Source organism: Ostrea edulis, chromosome 1 (genome assembly GCF_947568905.1).
Source record: "Ostrea edulis chromosome 1, xbOstEdul1.1, whole genome shotgun sequence".
NCBI lineage: Eukaryota > Metazoa > Mollusca > Bivalvia > Ostreida > Ostreidae > Ostrea > Ostrea edulis.
The window spans coordinates 94444391-94469723 of record NC_079164.1 but is presented as its reverse complement, the minus strand read 5'-3'; the positions used below and the strand labels follow the sequence as shown (position 1 = coordinate 94469723).

Genomic DNA, 25333 nt, shown 5'->3' with positions numbered 1-25333 from the left:
CAATCAGCTGTAATATAGACTTGAATAGATCAATGATTTAGGATTGATTAGGACTTTGACAGTATTTGACAGTGGTAGTTTAGAATGTGGCCCCCTGGGGAATGACAAATGTTATGATTAGTTTTGTCTGTTCCGAGGAGATCAGCTAGCTTCACATTTATCAATTCAAGAAGCATACATACCAAGAAACATTCTCAAATCTCGGAGAAAAAACTGTTTTAGTGACTTGAACAATATCCATAAATCACCATAACTTGTCAGATCTCTCCTAATTTTTCATCATACTTGTGTTGTAGTAGGTAACAGTACCCAGCACACAGCCCCTACACTCTACGTATTCAATAAAAGGACCCTATTGAGAGATCTTTCAAACATTCTTTTCATGAATTTATCGAATAATATCCTTAATACAATTTGTTCATTTCTTGTATCATAATACATTTCATAGGACATCTAAAATAATGTAAAAGAAAAGAAAAATCTTGGCTGCCCTTGGTGTCAAGGTCAATATTGGTTATCATCTATGTATTATCTCTGTGCTGAAACCTAATTCTTACAGACAACATAGTCAAAGTTATACTTAAGGAAGCATTTAGCATTTTCAATAAGGAAAAATGTCTAGGTCATGTCAAATTGTATTACGGAGGTATATGAAGAACAATGGAAGCCCAGCGTAATTTGCATTATCATTCTTTCATGTAATTTAGTCAAATCTAATTGGTCGAGAAGCAATTGAAAATAACCCTATTGTTACCCTATGAGAACAGAAACCACACCCTCCTGGGTGTTAACATCTGGCGACGGGAAACAATACTGGACAACAGGTGTAATAGTATGAAAATGATTATAAGCACAAATTATGCATGTATTGTTCACAGTACTAAACAACAAAGATGGAAAAAATGGACTATCAACAAAAATATTTATGTATAGGTAGAGTAGTAACATTGATAATGTTGCTATATTTATAGACCTGACCAAGGAGTTTCATGATGGTCGCTCTCTTTTATTCGCAGTATTTTACGCATCAGAATTTTATTACATGTACCTTGAATTTGTAATTTGATGAGATTATAATACAATAATATACTATAATACTGATAGTCGGTTTAAGAGCTCTGTAGAGCTCATGTTATTTGTTGTTACTTGTACACATGAGTGCCGACTTTATAAATAAAATTTACTTTAAAACTTAATTACTAAATTTTCACATATAGGAAAAACATTTTCACACTTTGATCACTGTTACATAGAACCTTGACCTTTGACCTTTCAACTAAAAAAATCAAAATGCAATTCCTCTCCCCACTTGTAATATCTGTAGAGAAAAAGGAATGGTGTCCTCCTTGTTCTAGATGCACATACACATCTAGACACACAGGCACTTTTTGGAATGGATGGTATTCAAGGGACTACAATCGAATTCAAATGTGACAGATTCTGTTCATTAAGATTGTTAAGGTAGATTTGATTTTCATGCTTCCTGCATTTCTTTCTGAGAGAAAAAGAAAAATCAGCATACCATCCCGTTCTGGGAATACTGTCTAGACACCCTGAATTAATCACCCCTGTTCTAGCTCCCCTGCTGCTTACATAGAAAACACTTATTACCATCACTCTTGTAATTTATATGGTCCCCTAATCAAAGATGGATTAACACACCTAGGCCTGTGAATGATAAATTCCAGCTAGTTCTTATAAATTAGATGAATTCTCTTCAATCTCTCTCTAAACTAGCACCAAAAAAAACCCAACCAATACCTGCTTAAGATAATAAGTGACAGCAATTAGTCTCATATATCTGGGATTTCTGAAAAGGCAGAAAACTCACGATAGAGGAAAAGGTGTGACTGTTTCTGAGATTGATACACAAGCCCAACACATTCTTTTAGTCATTGATTCCATAAAGAAATGATACAACCAAATTAAAAGTATTAGATATTGGAGCATGTTTTCAAGAGAAACACAATGTATTTGTGAAATGCATTATTTTCCGAGCAGAGGCATGTTCATGTTCAATTACGGTAAATTTTGAACTGACCTTGATGAATAGAAATGACCTTCACCTTTCAGGTATGAGGTTTATTATCTTATATACTTTAAACATTATGACTATTAAAGGTTGAAGTTCAAGATATACAGTCATATATTTCTCCCCCCCCCCCCTCCCCCTCCGAACCATTTGAAAACTTGATTCCTAAAAAAAAAACCAACCATCCAGTAGAGCATAGAAAAGGTTCAGCAGGATTTGGCCTCACTACAGATTATCAGATGACATTAATACATGTGTACTCTTATTGGAAAAAGAAAGTTTTTGTAGTGTATTGAGTTTTATATTAACCACAAGGAGTCGGAAGTTTTATCAATTATATTAGAATAGAAATCCGGAAAAAAATTATATATCCAATATGGAAAAAAATATACATGGTCTTATATTAAAATACATGCTCAGTTGTTGATCTTTCAAACTTTCAGATTTTTTCTCTCTAGATAACTATATAAGCAAATTTGCACTCAAATTTTTGATCTCTAGAAATTCTTGATCTCTCACATTTATCTGTCTATCATTCAATTAACCCATTCCTTCTATTTTACTCTTGAAAACTCTTAAGTATCCCTTGTGTATACAAGTACACAATCTGATTCTGGTAATTAATTTCACCTAAACCATACCTGGAATTTAAAAAGCTTGTCCAGTCAGCTAATTGGGTGCTTATACACATGGTATTTCAACAATGATATTCTACTTGGTCCTTGTAGGTGTTAATTACCCAAGTACCAGGGGTAATATGATTAATTTCAACACTTAAAATAAGGTATGAAACATGGAAGTTAATTTAGAGTGATACCCGAAGGTACAAAATGAGAGTTTCAGCTATCATAAAATTACAAATAAAATACGAATTGAACCTGCTTTTGTCACAATGTAAGTATGGCAAGTACTGGTATTAATGCTCAACAAGATCTTACACAGGAACTGACTTGTGACTCTCAGTAGTGTCAGTATAAGATTTGAAATATTGTTTCAGTTGGATTAACAAATTCTGAAATTTAGGTAATATTCTTTAAAAAACCCACCCACTGTCTTTCTGTGGCCCCATGGACTATGAAAAATCTCAAGTTACCTATATATAAAAATCAAATGCATTTTGAGGCCAGTGTTCTGCAGCCTGAACCCTAATGGGGCTGTCAAGGGCCACGAATTTCATGATTTTGGTAGTGGGCCCCAGATGATGCTCTTCATAACCATGCACATCTGAGCTGAATGGTCATGTGAGTTTTGTTTGGCATCTTAAGTCTGTCCATCTGTCTGTAAACTTTTATTCTCCAGACCCACAGAGCAAATTTCACCTAAACTTGCCACATGCTCAGGTAAAAGGATTCAAGTTTGTACAAATGAAGTGTCATGCCCCATTTGAAGTGGATATAATTAAGAATAAGTGAAAATTTTGTGGCATCTTTTAAAATTTTTCTTTTCAAGACTTACTGGGCAAATTTCAATCAAACTTGGCACAAATTGTCCTTGGATTTGAAAGGGATTCAAGTTTGTTCAAATGAAGGGTCAATTGCCCCATCAAAAGGAGAGGAGATAATCAAAAAAATATAGGGTGGGGTCATTTAAAAATCTTCTTCCAAAGAACCTCTGGGCCAGAAAAGTGGAAATTTACAGAGCTTCCTGACATAAAGTAGATTCAAGTTTATTCAAATCATGGCCTCCGTTGATAGGGTGAAGCCACAATAGTGGATCAGTTTTACATGGGTATATATGGGGGAAACTTTAAAAATCTTCACAACAGGGCTTTCATTAGTACACATTTTATATATGCATTAATGCACAAATTGTGGTCCTCAGAAGTAAGGTGGGGCCACAATAGTGGATTAAAGTTTTATATGGTAATATAGGAAAAATATTCTTCAAGAATAACAGGGACATGATTTATAAGTCAATCAATATGCAAGCATCCCTAGGTGGTACAGATTCAAATTGTGGCCTCCAAAAGTAGGGTGGGACCATAATAGGGGATTAGAGTATTAACGGAAACATACAGGGAAAATCTATATCTCAATAACTGCAGGGTCGTGATTAGTTATATTGATGTGCAAGCATCCCCAGGTAGTGCAAATTCAAGTTTATTCAAATCATGATCCCCAGGGGTAAGTTGGGGCCACAATAGGGGATGAAATAAGAATTTATAGGGATACATATTTAAAAATCTTCATCTCAACAGCAGGGTCATGATTAGTCATATTAGTATTCAAGCTTCTACAGGTAGTGCAAATTCAAGTTTGTTCATTGATAGCTAGGGTGTGGTCACAATAGTAGATAAAATAAAGTGCACCGCCACGGCACATGATACGCTCATCACATATTGTTAACAGTATAAATTGTACCCATTAAAACATTTTTTTTTTTATATCACCTTAATTAAATGTCACAGTGACCTTAAAGTAGGATGCGACACACCTTCTACCTAAGATGCATTAGTTGACCAATTTTGGTGATTCTAGGTCTAATAGTTTTCAAGTTATGAGCCGGACAAGTTTTTGCCATATATGGCCATATCTTCTTAATGAAAAGTCACAGTGACCTGGTTTTAATGTGCGACACACCTTCTACCCAAGATGTATCTACAGACAAAGTTTGATGATTCTAGGCCTTGTAGTATTTAAGTTACGGGTCGGACATGAAAAAGCTAACAGACGGACGGACATGAACGCCATACCATAATACGTCCCATCTTAAGACGGTCGTATAAAAATCTATATGGGAATCCCAGAATATACAGGAACCTTGCTCATAACTTTTGAATGGTGAGTGATAAGATTCTCAAATTTCATGTGTATTCCTTGGTCTTTGATCTTGTGACCTTGACCTTCTCTACAACAGCAAAGTCATGTTTATTAGTCATATTGGTATTGAAGCATCCCCATGTTGTATGAATTCAGTTTGGATATGTTATGACCCTTTGGGGTGAGAATATGGGGGTCAACATTTTTCATAGGAATAAAGATTCAATGAGAAAAAAAAATCTTTCAAAAATCACAGCAGAGCCATAGTGACTCAATTGAGCAATGTGGCCTATGGGCCTCTTATTCTTCAAGCTGTGCAGGGGTAAAAGAAAAGAAGATTTTTAAAGAATTAATGCATTTTCACTATTTGAATTATAAGGCCCCACCTGAATATCAGAACTTCTGGCCTACTAATGGACTATGAATTTCACAATTTTTATAGAATTATCTTAGCTTATTATCTTATACACACCATTTGTTGGCTAGATGTTCCAAAGTACAGAAGATTTTTAAAAATTGTGTCATTTTTAAGGTTTTGATTCCTCTGATCCCAGGTATTCAGTGGCCATGATATTCACAATTTTACTTCCTCTTACACCCTAAAGATGCTCATTACCAAATTTGGTGAAAAATAGCCGCGGACATTTTGAAAAGAATTTCATTATGTTCAAATGAAGATGGACATTACCGCTAATCACAATATATTTAGTATAAGTTTAAACTTCATTCATGTTATGAAGATTGAAAAACAATTTCTACAACTTCTATTAATGCTTCTTAATTAATTGTCAGGTTGTATATTGCGGCACAGAAACAGCTGGACTAAAACCAGCTTCCCCTATTTTTATTTTAGAGGCCGGCCGGTCGGCTTTAGTCAGACTGGTGCGAAAGGGTCATTGGCGTTGGAGGAAACTGGAGTAGTGAATCCTGAGGATGGAACTCGGGTCACGGCCCTTAGGTAAGTCAGTGCATTTAAACACTACACTACCTAAACACTGCAATAGGTTACCTAAGTGACCTAGAAATGCAAACATTTCAGTCCATCTTTCTAACAGAAATCATGGACCACATGTGTGGATAAAAAAACTCAAGATTCATGTACTAGCAACATTAAGATATGAAATGACATGTGTCAGAGCCCAATACCTTCTAATGCTCAAAATTTGTTAAAAATAGCCATTTCAGGTCCTTTAAATTAAAGAAAACTTTTAAATGGTGAAAAATTCATGTGTTTGTGATGTTGTACATTATAAAATTCATATTTCACCACCGAAGACATCATAATTAGTTTTACATATCTTACCTATCTAACAACAAATATATGCAAATAGCTTTGTTATTTATATAGTTTCAAATTAGGGTGAGAATTACTGTCAGAATTTAGGGACAAATTGGACTATTTATGAACCTATTCCTTTTCACCACTGATACATTGACAATCTGACATGCTTCTTTGACTATGGTAAATTGTGTGATAGAAATAAGGCTAACTAGTATATCGTTTTATTGATTGTGCAACCTCTTTTGATCATGAAAAGATCAGCTATACCCATTTGTTTTCCAACTTCTCCGCTTAATAATTCCTGCCCTAATTAGTAGTATGTTCTTTATACAGTTTTCAAACAGCTGCACGAGTGTGAGGGAAAATTTTAAAATTCAATGACAAATTGACATGCAATGTTGGCATCATTTTAAGTGACCTGGCATTCTGACTTCTGGTCTATGTAAGATTTATTACTGGCTAGAGCAATGAGTCACGGTCAGGTTAGATATACCCTGTACATAATGTGTGCAATATGCCCATGGCCTCCATGGCTAACATGCCTGCCAGTTCCTAAGCTTCAACCACTAATCTGTGCTATAAAACGAAAGCATTAGCCTTTTCTCTAGATATTATATAAATTGAAATTAGGATTCAGGGCATAGAAGTTTATTTCTTGACAAATTATTACAATAAGCATTTTTAACAGAATAGAGCTTTGAATTTATAACTAAAACAAGTTACTTTATTGTCAATTACATTCTGGATTTTTTTTTTTTATCACAGATTCATTTTTGTGATATTGGATCAAATTCTGTTATAATATTATTAAATTCTTATTCTTGTGTATAAAAAATTTATTAATTAATTGTTTGTTGCTAAAAGACAAAAAAAAAAAAAAAGTATTTCATTATGTTCATAGTAGAAGCTAATTTTAGAAAATTATTTTTGTAAATTTAACAGACCTACAAAATTGCTAAATACATGTATAGCAAATTAACCATATTTACAGTAAAATAATGTAATCCACCAATTGTTCAACTGAACGAGACATCAGCTGACTTTGTAGGTTAATTGAGGTCAATATTACACATGAAATATTGTTTCTACAAAGAACAAAGTGCACTGCTGAGCTACATGATAATACACATGCATTTCTGCATGCTACACCTCACAAACTGTAATGCTAGGTGTTAATTACAATTCCAAAATGAGACTACAAATACCTATTTTTGGGTCACACTTACAAACCTTTGAGTGTGTACAGTCATGAAATTCCAGAAGGGCGCCATAGTGACTTACTTTGGGGTCACGACACCCCTCCCCCTTACTTTTTAAAAAGAAAAATACCTTTAGTGTATTACAAAATTTTGGCAAGACACAATACATATATAACATCAGAGACATTGCTGATGTTATCCAGACATGTAGACTGAGATGGCTAGGTTAGGCTGAGATGGCTATAGGTTAGACTGAGATGGCTATAGGTTAGGCTGAGATGGCTATAGGTTAGACTGAGATGACTAGGTTAGACTGAGAAGGCTAGGTTAGACTGAGATGGCTATAGGTTAGACTGAGATGGCTATAGGTTAGACTGAGATGGCTATAGGTTAGGCTGAGATGGCTATATAGGTTAGGCTGAGATGGCTAGGTTAGGCTGAGATGGCTAGGTTAGACTGAGATGGCTAGGTTAGACTGAGATGGCTAGGTTAGGCTGAGATGGCTAGGTTAGACTGAGATGGCTAGGTTAGACTGAGATGACTAGGTTAGACTGAGATGGCCATAGGTTAGACTGAGATGGCCATAGGTTAAACTGAGATGGCTAGGTTAGACTGAGATGGCTATAGGTTAGACTGAGATGGCTATAGGTTAGACTGAGATGGCTATAGGTGAGGCTAAGATGGCTAGGTTAGGCTGAGATGGCTATATAGGTTAGGCTGAGATGGCTAGGTTAGACTGAGATGGCCATAGGTTAGACTGAGATGGCCATAGGTTAAACTGAGATGGCTAGGTTAGACTGAGATGGCTATAGGTTAGACTGAGATGGCTATAGGTTAGACTGAGATGGCTATAGGTGAGGCTAAGATGGCTAGGTTAGGCTGAGATGGCTATATAGGTTAGGCTGAGATGGCTAGGTTAGACTGAGATGGCTAGGTTAGACTGAGATGACTAGGTTAGACTGAGATGGCTATAGGTTAGACTGAGATGGCTATAGGTTAGACTGAGATGACTAGGTTAGACTGAGAAGGCTAGGTTAGACTGAGATGGCTATAGGTTAGATTGAGATGGCTATAGGTTAGACTGAGATGGCTAGGTTAGGCTGATATGGTTAGGTTAGACCGAGATGGCTAGGTCATGTTGAGTGTAGTACAGGTTGGATATCACAGGTTCGTATATTGAGTGTCACTGGATATCGAGCTCCTGGTAGACCAAAGCTGACATGGGATCAGTTAGTAAAACGAGACCTAGAGACTACATGATTGGATAGAACAAACTTTGACCTTGACAGGACAGCCAGGCCTCAACCTTGCAAAAGGATTAATTTGGTCTGGATAATCAAATTGGATGATGATGATGCATGCACATGACATATGTGTTTCTCTTAGTTTCCCCATTGTTTATATAAAAAATAAGATTTTTAAAAGTTTTATTTTTAAATTTATAAGAAATGGTTAAATTTTCTTTCTGAAAATACAAATTTTTCTGAGTCAATGACCCCCTCCCCCCCATTTCAATACCTGACCAATTAATTTCTGTGAATATTCACCAACACACCTGAGTTTCATTAATGTGTGGTCCATAATAGCCATTCCTCCTACAGCGAGAAATGTATTTTTTACCACCATGCATCGACTTCCTCTGAACTCATCCATCACCTTCTCATTATCTGTGCTCTAAAGATTCTCATATTCTGCCTTTTCAAATTGTTTATGTAATTTGCATCTCGATGGCATACATCAAATCAAATGTCACACTTTGACATACAGATTTATCACGTTCTGTTGTATACCCGATCATCCAACTCCATGGGGTCTCATTATATCATCTTCATGACATTTTTTTCAGTACATATATGAAAGAGAGAAAGAATTCATTGGAAATTCATGAAACATATCTAACTCCCAGTGATATGCGCACTTCATAAATCATGCATATTTGTATAATGGTGGTAGAAATATCTGCATGATCTCTCTTACACAGTTTCAATATTTGATTACATCTGAAATTTGACATAGTCATTCTCACGTTTTTTAAATATCTTCCTTTTCAAAATTCTAATTCTGCATTGGCTGGGACACGTTCCCAATATGAAATTGTACATGTAATTACATGGTTCAATAATATGAATCATGTGACTTCAAAGTATTACCTCTATGGTGGAATTGTGTGGCACTACTTGACACTCCAACACAACATTTTTGTTCCTTTTTGTTTTTAATAAAACTATTAAAGGCAACAGTCTTTCAATTGACAAGCATTTTGTACTGGCCATGCCTGGACTTCCCAAAAGAAAAACTTGAAACTTTAGTCCAAGATTTCTTTTATTTGAGCAGTAAAAATTTGAGTAAAATTTTGGACTTTAAATTTTTTTCTTTTTCCAAGAAATCCTGAGGCAACAAATTTTAATTCAGCATTTTCTATGGATAATATCTTATCTTTATAATTCAAAATTTTATTTTTTCATGATGTCAATATATTAGTTTTTGAGTTTGTTAACATCAACAAAATGGTAATGTAAACTTAAAGCATGTGTATCAATCTGTGACTCGATCAACAACAAAAAAACGCAAAGTGGAATTACATCCCAGGCCTGTATGTACATATTCCATTTTAAAAGTAATTTGACTTGTGATAGTGAATCTCTCATACACTCAAATACAGAATGGGATTAGGTCTGAGACAATACAAATACTCACAAAAGCCAATGTTCCTTCATGGACACAATAAAACTTTGTCATCAATGGACTCAAACCACTGACCTTAACATTGAAATAAGAGGCCCATAGGCCTTATCGGTCACCAGAATACTAGTGAACAAGAGGTCCACAGGCCTTATAGGTCACCAGAATACTAGTGAACAAGAGGCCCATAGGCCTTATCGGTCACCAGAATACTAGTGAAAAAGTATCACTACTTCCACGGCTATGAAATCTAGAAAAAAAATTCCTGTTCTGAATATCTAAGCTAAATTCTAATGTTCTACAACAGTATAAAACAAGATGTACGTGTTCTTAAAACTTCACTGCCTTCAAAAGTGCATACACTGATGAAAGGCTTTAAATAATAGGTGTATTAACATTAAAACATCAAAAGATATGACTAATTTGGACTCATCCTAAAGGCATAACCTGGGTTTTGATTGAAATTCACCATTGACTTGTGATAGTGAATCCCTCATACACTCAAATGCAGAATGGGATTAGGTCTGAGACAATACAGATACTCACAGATTTTTTGTACATCCTTTACTGCTATTCCTAAGTATGCATTTAGATCTTATACAGTATCAGCAAACTTACACATAAATACTAAATACTAAGTTTGGCCCCACCCTGGAGTCAGAACTTTTACTCTGGGGTTCATCAAATTTACAATTTTGGTAGAGGCCTTCCTGCTCTCCATCAACATGCATTTAGTTTTTCTTACATGTGTACGGTTCTTGAGAAGAAGATTTTTGAAAACTGGTCAATTTTGGGCAGTTTGTGCCCTGCCCCTAAAGCCCCAGGGGTGCAGGAATCCTGAAATTCACAATTTATGTCCCCCTTGTTCCAAAGATGCTTCATAACAAATATCAAAAGAGTCGGAAAGATATAGTTATCAAGAAGAAGTTAAAAATGTCTATTGTTAACACATTTAATAACTGACCATTTTGACCCCACCCTTATACCAAAACCCCTATCCCTGGGATCAACAAATTTACAATTTTGGTAAAGGACTACCTGCTCTTTCTAAATATCTATTTAGTTTCAATATAGTATCAACAGCACTAAAGAAGATGTTATTTAAGTGTTTTACACATAAACACTATATACCAAGTTTGGCCCTGCCCTGGGATCAGAACCCCTACCCTGGGGATCATGAAATTTATAATTTTGGTAGAAGCCTTCCTGCTCCCCATCACCATGCATTTAGTTTTTCTTACACACGTGCGGTTCTTGAAAAGAAGATTTTTGAAAATTGGTCAATTTTGGGCAGTTTTTGCCCTGCCCCTAAGGCCCCAGGGGTGCTGGAGACCTGAAATTTACAATTTTTGTCCCCCTTGTCCCAAAGATGCTTCATACCAAATTTGAAAAGAATTGGACTGGTAGTTATCAAAAAGAAGTTTAAAAAATTTCAATTGTTAAAGCACGACAAAACGCACGATGACGAACAACAACCGATTGCAATAGGTCACCTGAGTTTAACTCAGGTGACCTAAAAACTCATTACCAATTGCATTCTCACTTAGAGAAGTGACCAACTTATTTACAAGGTCAAACAAAACCACAAAAAAAAAAATCCCTATCCTTTCAAAACAAAAAGTTTCATTTAGCATTTAAATGTCATCCTTGAGGGAGCAAGACAAAATAGATTTTGACAAAAATGTGAAAGACTTGACAATTATAAATCTCCTTTGTGGTGTAATATCAACATGTGGCATCTGTAGTATGTGTATTTATTATAATATCAAGAAATTAGTTTTCATCATAAAATCTGACACTTCTAAAAGACATGTAAACAGCATCATATTTTATACTCAAATTAGCCTCATGGCAGCTGACATTCATAATAAATTGTATCCATCCATGACCCAATATATCCACATTGGGTAATTATCATGGCCAATTAGAAAAAAGAAATAAAAAGTTTAGCTATCTCTCACTTTTATAAATATTATAAATATATATGTATATACACATATTACACATATATACATAATGATTGCAGGCCCTGACCCATGCCATACACATTTTCTAACCCTGCTTCACCCTTGCAAAAGGATTAATAAAGGGTCTGGAAAATAAAAATGGATGATTATGCTTCACCTAAGTATTCAGGCAATTGAACGGATGCATGATGACTTAACCCACACTGACTCACGGAATATCAACCCAAAATTTGTAAAATTTTCATTAATTCAAATAAGTGTACCTCAAAGTAAAACTAATTACATGGGAAAATGATAAAAACCCATTTGATTAATCGGCTAAAGTAACAGCTTGTCCTTAAACAACAGCTGCGGAATCTACATCAAATCATCCGATACAGAGGACCATTTCTCCATCCACAGTGGTTATCTTGTCCAATGTTAATAATAAATTTATGACACATCCCAACAAAACCCTCATGGGCCACAACACTCACCAATCATCATGTACGATTGATTGATTGTAATTACGTCTACGTTGAGAATTTTTCACTCCTATTGAGACGTCACCAGCTGCTTGGTAGGTGAAGTACCACTTTAGACCTATATTTATGCTTAGCGCTCAGGGTCGTAGCAGTGAGGGATTTTTATCATGCTACCACTTGCCGAGACACACACAGGACCTCCGATTTTAAGGTCATATCCGAAAGACCCGTGATTCTCACTTCTAAATGTCAAGCATTTTGCGAAGGAGCAATCACTACCTATTTTAACATCTTAGGTTTGACACAGCAATGGCACAAGGGGCTCGAACTCACAACCTCCCGATTACGAAGCGAACGCTCTACCACTGAGCTACAGCGACCAGCTCATGTATGAAGATACCTAATCTATACGTTCCAGTGATAACAGTGATGTAACATATCGTAGATTATCATTGTAATCTGTTCCACTATGAGAAAAACGTCCAGCTATATGTATAAAGATGACAATTAGGCTGCATTGAGGAATTAAGATTGTTGTGGTGAGTAATAAATAGTAACCATGACTCTGCAGGTATTGGAACAATAAAGATTCCTCACTGTATAGCTCATCTCCCTACACAATTAAAAGACCAGGTGCTTAGTAGTAAGTTCTAGTCCCGCTCGTGTCAATGGCCGCGTCACACCTAAGACATTAAAATAGGTATGGTGATTGCTCCGTTGTATACTTCATTGACAACCCCGTATATAAAACAAATAGTTTGGAAATACCACAAATGATCTTAAATTCCAGATAAACTTTCCCATACCTTCGTACATTTTGTTGTGGATAATTGGTTTGAAAGAAAAAAATATCGCAGCTAATGATGATGTCACAATGCACTGTTTACATCAACCGCGTTAAATGAAATGCCTAAAGTCGTGTTGTAAGATGTCATGGGTCTTCGCTCGTCTCAACGGTCGCACCGTATACATATTACGATACTATAGTGATAGATTAATAATAAAGATTATATCTGGAAACAGGCAAAGAGGAGGAAAGTGCAACGAGGGAAAAAGTCTAGAGTCAGTGTATCATCTACTGAGTGCAATTAGGTCAAGTCATAAAATTGATTCAAACAGATTGTACAAATTGTTATCATAAGATTTAAATTACTCAAACAGACTGTATGGATTGTACTAGCAATTGACAATGGGATACACAAAAAAAAAAAAATACCGAAAAGATATCTTGTCCAGACAGCCAACATCAAACGACATCATTTAATATATACAGTGGAGCCTCGGTAATCTGGACGCCATTAATCTGGACGCTTCACCTTCTGGACGATTTTTCTAGGGAACGAAATTTTTAAATGTTATTTTGCATCATTAAACCAGAAATTCGCTTTCCCGATCCAGACGGTCATTTTTTACTACAAAACGTTAAAATGCATTGAAAATTGTACCGTTAATCCGGACGGTAATTTTTTTGAGGGAAGGTGTATGTAGGACAATTTTAGCAAGGCGTAAATTATAAAGAAAACAAGCCAAACTGCTAATTGAAGCAATTACAATTGTACCTGTACCCCGTCAACACCTCCCTTTAATTAGGTGGTGTGTGATGATATGTAAGTTAGATAGCACGTGCCGATCGAGACCTTGTATTGCCAATTTTTGCACATAAGATCTGTATTGCGTGTAGTGTTGGATCTTGTAAATAAATCTGTAGCATATTATCTTATAGTCTTGATCAATAGCCTAAATAGTATTTTAAAATAAATTAAACATCAAGCAGTAATAATACTTTTTTTTTGGGGGGGGGGGGGTTGAACTGCTACTGTACACATACCAGTTGTACTGATTTGTAAATTGATATCGGCTTATTCAAATCTAAAAAAGTGTAGATTATACTCTAGATTCTGGATTTTATACTGCTGATTGGCATGAAATATACATGTATGTTCATGCACATGTATATGTAGTAAGTTTTTAATGTTTAGAATGTCACGCATGTAGAATGTACCTGTGTATGATTGATTCTTTGTTACGATGTAGAGTTTTATTGCTTTCAATTTTTTCAAATTTTGGGTAGAAGTGAGAAAATTACCATTTTAAAGAAAATGACAATTAAATTTTGTATATACCCGTAATGTTGGTTTCACCCGAGTTTCGTTCCGTTATTATTGCATCATGAAAATAATAGGTACGCGTGGCTAGATCAAAGCAGTATTAGGTCTTAATATTACGAGCTTAAAATGATTTTGTTCTCCCGATATTGGCTTGTAATAGAAGAAGAAATATAAACTCAAAATTTTAGAGCTTTGAAGTGCATGTAAATGTTAACATTATCATGATTTATTTACTAATGCAAATGGTTAAATCCAATGATTGAATGATTTTAATTCACTACGCATCAATAAAGTAAACATTTTGGTTACTTATGTAAAGATAAAAAATATGTGATTCAGTTATCCGGACACTTCATTTATCCGGATGATTTTGCCGGGAACCAAAGTGTCCGGATTAATGAGGCCCTACTGTATAAAAAATTACTCTAATTTGAATCAGCTTTTAAAAAGGTCATGTAAGCTGCACATTACATGTTAGTTAAGTTTAATTCTGGCTGGCAAATGACAAAGAACTTCAAACAATTCTGACTTACAGCAGAACAACATGTATGATGTGCTTCACAACTTTCTTTGTATTGCATGGGAATGGTTCCTAGTTGCAATTTAAGACATATGACATATATGAACTATGCATCCTTGTAGAAGACCTTGTCATAAAGTTCACATCAAACACTGAATCAGAAAAGACACCAAGTCAGAACTGATATCAACATCTCCATATTAAATGTCTTGGTCCCCAGTAAATAATAAATTACTGATGATGCCAGACAAGTGTTGACAGTTACCATGGAAACAAGATTAACACAAATCCATCACTGTCAATAAGGATTCACAAATCACTTTGTGCTAACTTCTTCAATTGATGCATAAAACATAAAACTGAGATATGACCACATTGCATGAGATGCACACAAAGGCTTCAGTATACTCTGTTTGGGTTATGCTAATCAAGCTTGCATAAGTCAGTTGTTGCTTTATTTATTATTCAACAATATTTATTTTTGTGTATGCAAATAAATAAATTGCTCTTTCATAACATTGCATTCCATTATCATCAGTTCACAGAGTAATTAAAAAGGATAGACTTTAGGAGACAACCAATTTGAATTCCACTGGAAGAGGGGGGGGGGGGGGGGGGAACAAAAATATTTTGTTCTTGAATTTTCAGAAGGTAAATAATCTGATTTGTAAATTATTTAACAGAAAATTAGCAAATTTCAAATACTTACACATTTTCAAAATTGGTTGAGATTCAAGACTGATCTGGGCATAGTAGCATGGGTGTTTAGGATTTTATCTTCAACATTACCAATGTGTGTTCTGTGATAAATCAATTATCAATGAATAATTAATTCATGAACTCTTGATTTATTTAGAATACAGTGCACATAACTTCAATGTCCTTTGAAGAAATCATAAAATTAAAAGCTGTATTCCAATTCTGACCTCTCACAGTATGAAGTGAAACAGTAAGATATGTACGTAAATGTGTATTGGGATATTGCATGGCAATTGTTACTTTCGGCCACTGTAACAAAACAATAAAAATAAAAATTTAGTACTCATTTCATCAGCACAAGGGGAGATTAAAATATTTGATTCATAATATGCAGTTCAAGAAACATTCTTTAAGGGGAAATAGTGTATTTTGCTAATGAATGAAATCTCAACAAAATTTATATAGCTTATGACACTTGCCTTGGAAAAATCAACACTGTGACACAAGATATGGATAAGGCAACATCCCAAGGAGAGAGACTCTGTTCTTGTGTCAATGCTTTTAAAGTAATTAATTTTGCTAAAGAAAATGGAAGTAGAAGAGTATTATTACCTTTCTCTGTGGATAAAGAAAGATACAGGAAATGCACAATTTTGGTAAAGAACTACCTACTCCTTCAAAATACATAATTAGTTTCAATTCAGTAACAATAGAAGATAATAGTATTTGAATATTTTACACATATACACTATATATACCGAGTTTGGCCCAACCGGGAGTTGGAACCTCTACCTAGGAACCACGCAATTTATAATTTTGGTGATGGTGGTCCTGCTCTATGTTACTTATACATGTATAATGCATTTAGTTTTTCTTACAGATGGAAGATTTTTGAGAATTGGTCATTATCTTTGGCAGTTTTTGCCCCTTTGCACCCCTAAGGCACCAGGGGTGCAGGAGTCCTGAAATTTACAATTTATATACCCCTTGTTCCAAAGAATTAAGATATGCTAGCATCAAAATTTGAAAAGGTAGTTATCAAGAAGTTTGAATGTTCAATTGTTGACACACCATGGCCAATTGCCATATCAAAAGTAAAAACTTTTGTCTCCATTAGAACAAAATTACTGCAAGTGAAGATTTTAATGACTATGAGAATAGGTTTTACTTGGTAAAAACAACAGATGATATAGAAATTTTGATGATATTTTGAACTTGCTACTATACTCTCGGGGTCATGTTAAATACCCTACCCCTATTTTTTAAAGGAAAATATTGAGAAAATCATTTGTCTTTATCCTATGACCCTAATATCCCTATATTACATTATTATGTGCTTTACCATGACACCAAGTTTTTGTGTCAAAAGAATGTATGTGTATTCTTGAATTTTACATCACATACTCACACGTCCAATAGATTGACAAGAAGTCTACCCCGAATATTGAACAGTGAAAAATATTCCAGGTATTGAAGTCTACCCAGAATATTGAACAGTGAAAAAAATCTCCAGATATCCGAATCTACCCCGAATATTGAACAGTGTAAAAAATCTCCAGATATCCGAATCTACCCCGAATATTGAACAGTGTAAAAAATCTCCAGGTATCCGAATCTTCCCCGAATATTGAACAGTGTAAAAAATCTTCAGGTATCCGAATCTTCCCCGAATATTGAACAGTGTAAAAAATCTCCAAATATCCGAATCTACCCCGAATATTGAACAGTGTAAAAAATCTCCAGGTATCCGAATCTTCCCCGAATATTGAACAGTGTAAAAAATCTCCAGATATCCGAATCTATCCTGAATATTGAACAGTGAAAAAAATCTTCAGGTATCGAAGTCTTTAGGTATCCAACCCATAACAGAACTGAATTATAACATCAATGAAATAGTAGATCACTAGAATTCTGATAAGATTTACCTAGAGTTTTTTGAAAATCTTTGATCCTTAGATTAATTTATATTGGCTGATGTCTACATTGGAAATAATTAATTTTTATATGAATAAAGAATATGTAATACTAATGAATTTAAACATAAACTCACAGTAAAACAATGCATTTTGCCATTAGGAAAAAGATTTCGAATCACTGCACAGACTTATAAAAATAATTCAACGTTTTTCTTATTCTTAAACAAGGGAGACAACTTGAATGGATATTAGGAAAATAGATAGATTTTGTGGTATGGTATTACCTCAAACATTAGGAAAATAGATTGATTTTAGGGTATGGTATTATTTCAGTATTGCTCTTTTAAAAACTTGAGATTTTGAGTTTTATTTTAAATCATAAATTCAGATACAATCTACAGTACTATTCATAGACAGCAGTGACACAGCTACTAGCACCTGACAAACATATTCAGTCTTGTACCTGCTTTGTCCATGCAGCATCAGATTGTAGATGCAGATGTTTAACCATATTATCATTACCATGATTTCCTTTTGATGTCATTATACAGACCATTTTCCAAGAGAACTGATTGTCTATAAAGTTTTAATGAAATAGTAACTTAGTTTTTTCAGTCCTCCCTCTCAGTGACAGAGACAACATTTTCATATTTAAATATACCATGTGTGTTTAATTAGGTATTGACTAAAATATGAATATCCTGTCCAGAAAAATAAACGACTAAGCTTTATGGAATTGTGAAATAAATGACTTGCACAGGTGTTAAGTATTCTTTTTTTAAAAATGAGACAGGTCGTGGAAAATACTGTATTTTGAAGTGCCATCTCATAAGCCAGCAGTTACAATTATTCACATAAAAATAATTACACCAAGTTTTTACTCATCAGATTCAGTGACAATTAAGATGACTAAGCGGATGGAACTCTCCTGAAGCTGGAGGTAAACAAAGATGCATAATTGACTGAGTTTTCCTTTCACAAGGTGACAAGAACTGACAGTCTAAGCCCTCAACAAATCATTCTAGCTGTGCACTGCCACAAGATGTTAGGGGAGATTTAAACAATCGTCTCATTAGATACATCACCGCATGCCACCTGGAGGTGTATCTGCTTTACTAGTTTACATGTATATTGCTCACCTGAGGTGAAAGTGTGCATCAATCTGCAGCTGTGAATCACCTTTTGTACATTGTATAACACAGGTAAAACATGCAAATTTCTTGTGAAGTCATTGCATCAGGTGACAATATAATGCAGGCAAATGACAGGCTTTTGAAAGTTAATTATTAAAGGTAAGCTCATTCTAACAGGTGCCCTTATAGGTACGCATTTTCAACACAGCCAGGCTAGCTTTGCTGGGGTGGTTTCATGTGTATTCATGCATAGTGTCTTAGATTTAGTACAAGGGTTGTGCAAGCAAGTTTAGCTGGCTTATAATTGAATTATACTGACTCTAGAAGAATTGGAATATCTCTGTTGATGAAATTTGCAGTTACCTAATGTAATTAGTCAGGTTATTTTTGCATATCTCTCCAGTGTAGTCCTTTGTAAATACCAGTTCCCAAAGCAAATAAAACCAAACTGTCACAAATAATTCTACTGTAAACTATAAAAAGAAAAAAAAACACAAATTTTTCACCTAAAGAAACAGTATGAAAAACAGCCACCATGAAAACTATTCTTGATGAGTGAAGAAATATCCTTTGAGGTCTTTTGAGGGTTATTTAAATGCGAATAAACGGATATAATGTCTCCGAACATCAATAGGTTCTCTCTGTATTTGATTTACCTTCTTAAATAAATCAAAGATATTTAATCATATACAATAGTTTCTCTCTGTAAAGATCTAGGGTGTAACTAATACATCTTTAATATCCTTTATCCAAAAATCATATTAGGGAGAAAAAAATAATTAACTAGCCAATAAATTTCGAGTCTGCCACATAAAACAACAGTTAGACGCAATTTATCTTTATATCTCCTAATGAAATTGGGGTCCAGAGGAAGTTGTGTATTGATTTTTACAATAAAACATAAATTTTGAAATGAGACGTTTGACAGATGATCATCCCATTGATTTTATGTGTATAAAAGAGTGACTTTTTAGAATGATGGATGTCACTTCAGCCAAACTGCCATTCTGCACTCCAATAACTTCAGTTGAGAAATGGCATTGCCATTATCATTCCTCAAAAACTGTCAAAAAGCAAGCCCACAGCACTTAGGACATCATTCAAAACATGACTTCATTTCTGCGATAGAAAAAAATATTATGTACCATCTTAAAAAAGTTTTAAATCTATTACAATTTTCGCAAGTAAAAGAAGTCAAAACCAGTGATTCTAATCATCTTTATCATCGCTTGACTACTTGTGGAAACCCTCACAGAAAAGTAGGGCCATCCTTTTATATCGAACTGCAGCAGCTATTTCACACCCAGACTGTGTAACTAAAGCAAAAGAGCTTCCCCATCTCTTGAATATTGTATACTTGTATTATAGAGTTGTTGGTAGGATTTTAAAGATTAATGGTAATTCCACAGCTTATACTGAACAATATGATCAATATCTGAACACCATTCCTGCATCAGTCATGCACACTGAATTCTTTGATCCACCTCTCACCATAACAGAGATCTTACCAGCACCCAATCTTAATCTAAAAGGTGATGCTAATTGGACAACTTTTGTAGAAATAGTCCCAGAGAAATAGATAAATCCTCATTAAAATCCGTCCAAGGCCACCATAAAATTCAAGTTGAGGCTGCAGTGATCTGTTTAACTTAGCCCTGTCTATCAGCCCCCTTTCCCCCTTCTCTGGGGTACTACATAATTACAGCTGATGAGGAGGATTTATGTAAGGTTTGCTTAATGTGCTGAATCTCACAGCCATGATGAATGTCTCTTTATCATGCCAAGCCTATCTTATAATGAAAACAAACGAGCTACCAACCCACAAATTATCCAATCACAGCAATCAAACAGACCTGCCTCGACAGCTTCTGCAGTTATGTTTTATGTCATCTTCTCCTGTTTAACTACCAATAACCTCAACCCCTCAAAAAATTGTAAGTCCTCATTTTTCAGACTTTGAGGGGTTATAAATCATTCACAATACACTTGGTTTTCATAACACCAGCCTTCCAGTAACTCAATACTAAAAGGACCCGGAGTATTTCTCTATTACATTAATGCCCTGGTTCAACTCAAGTCAACTTTCCCATTTGTGCAAGCAAATTTAATCTCCAGTGAAAATTGGAATGCATGTTCAATGGTTTCAAGTGAAAGTTAAAAACTGTCAGTTTAGACGTAAAGCATGTGCAGCATTAAAACACTGACATTCCTAAATTTTGATGTCATTCAAGAACACACATAAGACTCTGAGAGTTATTCCCCTTTCACTGAAAAAAAATTAATCCCTTGAAATGTGTCTTGTTGCAGTGTATCTTTATCCATTGATTTACACACAACCCCTGCCCCATCTCAAACACTATAATTTCTGAGAGTGAATATTAGTACCATATACAACATCCTTGGACAGACCTTCATGCTTGCAAATTTTAGCCCAGTGACTTAATCTGGTCCAATATGGGATAGGATTAATACCATGGGCCAATTGATTACTGTAAACGTATTATATTTGGCGTGTACGATATTTGGCGGAAATCGTTTTTTCAACAAGTTAGCGTAGATTTGATTTAGCGCATTCCTGAATTACTTTAAACATCTAGATTTACGGATGGCATTTAGCGATGTACTTGATTTAGCGGAAGCTGCGTTCCGCCAAAGGCGCTAAATAGAATACACAGCCAAATGTAATACATTTACAGTATTTGAGACAACTCAACCTAAGACATTTTGACCAAACACAATTTGACCCAGATAAGTGCATACTCCTGGATGAAATAAAACATAATACATAAACTCCTTACTTAAATGGCATATACAGGTGACTCTCGATAACTCGAAGTTCGAGGGACCTTGATAAAACTTCGAGAAATCGAGAGTTCGAGAGATTGAAATTCGGAAATTGAAGGTCCGCCGATATGGTTAAGATTTTACAGTAACCGGAAATGTTTACCAACAAGATTATATCGTATTGATATGTTTTCCTTCATATTTGTCAGGTAGTTAATTTAATATAAAAATGAAGAACCTTATTTTGCATTAATAAAATGATTTCAAAGTTTATATATTTATTTGCTCTTTAATCATGCTAAAATAGGCATACAAAACCAAGTTCCAATTAGCCAATTATATATTACTCAAATGTATCACCTCCACAGTGAAGCACAGGTGATGTTTCACCTATGTAAACATCTAATTACCACAGCCACACTATCCTCCTACGCTACCACCACTTCGAGAGATCGAGAGTGAAAAACAATGAAATGTGTTTTACGGGACCCAACTTCACTTCGAGAGATCGAACGTTCGAGAGATTGACAGTAAATTTTGCTTTGTTATATAGAGAAAAAAATCGGGACCATGATTTCATTTCGAGAGACTGAGAAGTTCGAGCCATCGAGAGTCACCTGTACTATATTACTATGGTTTGACACATAAAGTCTTTCAACAGATACCAAAACCAATATAAATGTGCTTTAATCCTTATGAAAACCAAAGGATGTTCACTGCCATTAGCTCATAGAACACTTACAATTCACACAGTATATAAACAGAACAGTCTGTACTGTTAAGATGTCATTCTCGTATTCATCCTAACAAGCACCCCCAGGGGACTTTCAAGCAGCATGGAACAAACCACCCCCCTTCCCACCCGGCTCTCCCTCATCAAGAATAAATTCTATTTCTAAACTTCTTAACACATGTACTTCTAGAAAACTGGATCTAACTAGATTGCAATAAAATGTGTGATCATTGCTGCAAAGGATAACCAATATATTTCAATTATAGAAATTGAAGTTTTGCATTTTTGTGGTTATTTCCCCTTTGAAGGGGACACGGTCCTTTATTTGAACAAGGATGCTTTTTGCTAAGTTTGGTTGAAATTGGCCAAGTGGTTCTGGAGAAGTAAAAAATATGAAAAGTTTACAAACAAACGGACAGACAACAGGCAATCAGAAAAGCTTACTTGATCTTTCAGCTCAGGTGAGCTAAAAACCACAGTGTATATTGAGAAAAAGTACTTTCATACACGCAGGTGGACACAGCGTTTTAAATCAGACAGAAAGTCACTTGAAGATGATCCTTGTTTTAGTCAGCCATTATCAGCATAGAGTAGAAAAGATATTGTTGATGAGACAAATGCGATCTCTAAAGATGCCAGATATACCAATTTGGAAGACCTCGTAGAAATTACAAACATTGATTCATCAGCTGTTTTCAGCATTTTCAAAGAACAGTTGGAGCTCAGGAAAGTGAGTGCCAAGTGGATCTCATGTATCCTCAGGGAAGAGCAGAGAAAATAGATGTACAATGAGAGTAAGTAAATATTGTTGCCGATGACAGTATGTATACCGTGATACAAAAATTACCCCTGGTCTCGGAACATATTGTCATTGGTAATAATATATCCCGACAGACGACAGTATGTACTGTAAGGGGATGTACATATCATCGATGACAATGTGTTGGACGACAATATGTACCATCATAGAACTTCAAATTCTTTGGCTCCAGGGATGTTAAAATTTATATTTTATTCATTTATACAAGCTGCTGAATATCTCACGGTTATTTACATTACAGTAGTATTTAACTGCAAAGAAAAGAAGAAATACCAACTAAGTGTGTGATTTAACTCCCATTCTAAACACACAGACTGACTGACAGAAGCCATACTAAAACAGCAAAATCCTATGTTAACTCCTACTTAATGTACTAAAAGGCTCATCCTGAACATCAAAGTTTTAGTTTATCTTAATCCAGGTTAATGTGTCAGACAGTCAAGTTTTCAGATTTTTCTTCTTTTAAATAAAAAAAAGTGCAAATAATCACACCTAAGAGATATTGCAGTAAGCCACAATGGATTTCCTAAATCTGATGTTGACAATACATGGACAGGCCAACTTTAAAATCAATGAATTTTAGTCGACAAGAGAAGACATCTTTACTCTTAGTAACCTAGAACACTCACAAATGTATGGACCCATGGTCCACATATGTCAGGTCTTGAAGTTCCAAACATATGAACCTATTGACTCTGAGTGATAAGAACATAAAAAAATATTCCAAGCATCATAAGCTTGAAAATATTCAGTAATTGTACATTGTTAAAAGACAAAACATAGTGATTTTCTGTGCATATATAGTGTTATTTAACAACAAGCCTTGTGTAAAAATCAATTAATTCTTATCAGGTTGGCAAGGGAACAAATCATGACAAAACGAACATAAATTACCCCGAAATCACTTGATCAAATGGTGTCCATCACATTAGTGTTGATTTATGACCCTAAAAGAAAGCCTCAGGATCTCAATAGGTTTGTCTCAGAATATTGACAAAGCTTTTGAAATTTGATTTTTTAGACACGTCTGGAACCATATGTCATGTTTGGAGATATGCTGAAAAGATACAGTGATTACAAAAATCCATATACATCAATTCACGAGGTCCCCAAAAGGTTATAAAGAAACTCTTAGAATTTGTGGCAACTTTCATGAAGTATTTTGGAAAAAAATCAAAGGCCTGAAGAGATTGACAGCTTTATATTCAAGTACAATAAACAATATCTTAATAAGATTTAATGTACAATAAACAATATCTTAATAAGATTTAATGTACAATAAACAATATCTTAATAAGATTTAATGCACAAGTACAATAAACAATATCTTAATAAGATTTAATGCACAAGTACAATAAACAATATCTTAATAAGATTTAATGCATAAGTACAATAAACAATATCTTAATAAGATTTAATGCACAAGTTTTCTCTTTAGTAAAGAGTAATAATGTCTACTGTAAGAATATCCACGTTGATCTGCAGAGTGGGACAGTTTTCTTTGTCTTTGCGTGGTTATTTCTGTTCGATCTGCATAGCGAGACAGTTTTTTTTATCTCTAGCTTTTACTGTTATCATCATGTTTGCTTGTTTGTTTTTTTGTACTTATGTAGAAATGACACCAGCTACAATAAAGTCCATGATGATGTAATATGAAATACAAAATGTGGTGTGTTTTGAACCTGATACATGCATGTGATATGATGTGGTATATATACCGGTATGCAAAAGAAAATGCAACTTCAACCCTAATTACACATCTACGATTTTTAATATTGATAATTCATTGCAAGAAATTTTAAATTGCATGCTATCATACACATTCCCAAGCAATTCATGTTGATTAAACTCAGTCACACTACGTGTTCTTGTATTCACTTTAGAGGCATCAATACATACCCTGATTAGCTTATGCATGAATACAAAGTTTCTGAAAAGTAGGTCAAAATCCAAGGTCACTGTATCAAAGTCATGAGGAATTTATACATGAAATACCAAACCTTGATTCAAAAGATATAAACATGGTTAAAGTTTTTCCCTTAGAGAATGGCGCTGACACCGACACTGGGATCATGACAACAGCTCTCCCGAGACATTCATCATGATGAGCTAATGATGATAGCATTCAGTTGATTAGATAACGGTTATTTAACAACAATGAAAGATTAAATTTGAGTAGATTTTACTAACAAATTCTCCTTCCCAAATACAATTGAAACAAACTTGTTGAAAAAT

At 34.7% G+C, this 25333-nt stretch overlaps 1 protein-coding gene across 1 annotated transcript in view; it reads right to left on the bottom strand.

The window, feature by feature from the left end:
- The window catches only part of LOC125673275 (protein tiptop-like), a 57223-nt gene that overhangs the window by 14152 nt on the left and 17738 nt on the right, over window positions 1–25333 (bottom strand). The gene's annotated exons all lie outside the window — the stretch shown is intronic.